This window comes from Ailuropoda melanoleuca, chromosome 16 (assembly GCF_002007445.2).
Source record: "Ailuropoda melanoleuca isolate Jingjing chromosome 16, ASM200744v2, whole genome shotgun sequence".
Classification (NCBI taxonomy): Eukaryota; Metazoa; Chordata; class Mammalia; order Carnivora; family Ursidae; genus Ailuropoda; species Ailuropoda melanoleuca.
Genome location: NC_048233.1, coordinates 18,412,674 through 18,415,294, shown reverse-complemented (window position 1 = coordinate 18,415,294; position 2,621 = coordinate 18,412,674). Strand labels below are relative to the sequence as shown.

The following is a 2,621-nucleotide window of genomic DNA, read 5'->3' as shown; positions in this document are numbered from 1 at the left end:
AGCATCTGCCTTTGGCTCAGGTCATGATCTCAGGGTCCTGGGAGGGAGCCCCATGTCTGGCTCCCTGCTCAGTCGGGAGTCTGCTTCTCCCTCTCCCTCTGTCCCTACCCCCCTCCTCGTGCTTGCTATTTCTCTCTCTCAAATAAATAAATAAAATCTTTAAAAAAAAATAGGAAATGGTAAACAAATGGTGGTATACCCATACAATGGAATGAAACTCAGATATAATAAAAAAGGAACACATGATACATGAAAAGCATGGATGACTCTCAAAATAGTAATTCTGAGAGAAGGAGGCCAGACCAAATAAAAGAACATACATACCGCAAGATTCCATTTCTATAAAACTGTATAAAATGAAAAGTAATCAACAGTGACAGAAAGCCTGGGAAGAAGGCATGGGAAGGACAGACGGCAAGGATTTTAAAGGGGCATGAACAAACTTTGGGGATGACACATGGTTTCACAGTTGTATACACATGACAGAACTTACCAAATTGTACCCATATGCAGTTCACTGTGTATCAATGGTACTCCAGTCAAACTATTAACGATAAATAAATAAGAACATATTTTTGATGATCTATTTGCAATCCAGGAGCTGGATCTAAATGTCAAATTCATAGATTGTTAATCTTGAAGGCATTTGTTTTTGCAGAGTATGTAAGATGCCTCAACTTGTTTACTCATTTGATTTGTAGTCAAGTTTTATATTTTATCTTACGTCTTAGAAAACTCTTCTTCTACTATGGAATAATACCCTGTAGATAACATCTATTAATTAACAAGCTATGTTTAGTTTTCCAATTTAATAAAACTACCTCAGGGAGAAACCAATGGCTCAGTTCAATTAGGAAAAGAAAATATGAATTATACCATCTACAGGATGCCTAGAATAGGAGTAATTGGTAAAACTACAGTAAAGAAAACAGTAAAGGTCTAAGGAAAATTAATATGAAATATAATTATGCAAAATATTTGTGCATACAAAAACGAGTCCCCTAGTTTCTACTCCATTCCAAATTCTGGCATTTCGTGCTCCCTTCAGCAGCACGTATACTAAAACTGGAACAATACAGAGAAAATTAGCATGGCCCTGTGCAAGGATGACATATAGGTTCATGAAGCATTCCATATATTTTTTTAAAATTTTAGAATAAAAAAAAAATTTGGTATGTCTACTCTCTCTTCATCTTTTAAATTATTTATAAAACACACTTACGGGGCACCTGGGTGGCTCAGTCAGTTCAGTGTCTGCCTTCAACTCCGGTCATGATCCCAAGACCCTGGCATAGAGCCCCGGCTCGGCAGGGAGCCTGCTTCTCCCTCTTCTTCTGACCCTCCCGTACTCATATTTTCTCTCTCTCTTTCTCAAATAAATAAAATTAAACACACACACACACACATTTATGGAGTACCAATGTATATTTAAACACAGTGTTCAGCTTCTAAGTATTTAAAGAGAAATAAGAAAGTCTGTACCCTAAAGAACCTGACAGGTTAGGAGGTGAGCTCAACAATTTAAGGAAAGAGAAAAAAAAGAAACTAGACCATAAATGAATGCTGTGACAGCTACATAAAAGGACTTGCTGATGATAAGGGAATCATGAATGGATAATAAAAATGGGAATTATGATTAAAACATACTCTTTGGCTTAATTTAAACCAAAACTGAATTTTCTTGATTATATCATATAATAATAAAATAAAATGGTAAAAGGACCACTTCTCTATTTCCTCCTTCTGTCTTTCACTTTTACATGTAAGGAATGTTTTGTCCACTACAGGTAGAATATGGATGCCTGATTGATGTGGCCAAGTCAAGGCAGCCCATTGTTGTAAAAAGCTGCTGGGTTATAAACCAAATCTACACGGTTCAAAAACATCCCTTTATAACAAATATTGAGCATGCATTTCAAACATTTAAACCATTCATCCAGATCCACTTTACAAACAGCAAACAACAGCAATGTTCACTACGCCATTAAAATGAGATAACAAAACCATTCTCATTTTGCATTTCCTTTGTCAAAATATTTCACCAAACACAGTTCTAACCATAACTTCAAAACCATTTATAATTTGCAAACCCACTCCTGAATTATAGAAATAGTTACCAAATTTCCTGCCAAGAGTTTAAAGACCTTCAAGGCACTTTCCCACATGAACCATGTAAAATGGTGCCTGCCTAACCCAAGCTGAACTAATGTGTCCCTTGTCAGAAAATCCAATAACCCAAAGCCAAAAATGGAGATTAGTTTCAATCTGGTGGCTAAGGCCCTAACATAAAAATCCTGAGCTGCCAGCAGCCATATTTCCCACCATCAGATGTAAGAATCTTGACGGAATCCTGACGCGTGGAGAGAGACAGCCATAAGGCAGAAGGAAAGGCATTTCTATTTTTTGTTAATAAGATAACTGCCCTACTGCCTTTATGGTTTTCTTAAAACAAAGTTGCCAAAACTTTCTTGGATTCTAAGAGCTTAAAGCTTTTGGCTTAAGCTAGTTTGAGTTATAATTCTTAAAAGTTGCAAAGTTTTTGCAAAATCAAAAAGAAACACTATGAAAGACAAAATATATTAATAATCATTCTTTCTCTAAGGTATAAATTATCATACAGC

The 2,621-nt window shown here is 36.0% G+C and overlaps 1 non-coding gene across 1 annotated transcript; it reads left to right on the top strand.

Moving 5' to 3' along the window:
• Positions 1–1,035: 1,035 nt before the first annotated feature.
• LOC117796877 lies at positions 1,036–1,141 on the top strand. Its single transcript, XR_004621578.1, has one exon. It is a non-coding gene; the product is annotated as a U6 spliceosomal RNA (small nuclear RNA).
• Positions 1,142–2,621: the final 1,480 nt, after the last annotated feature.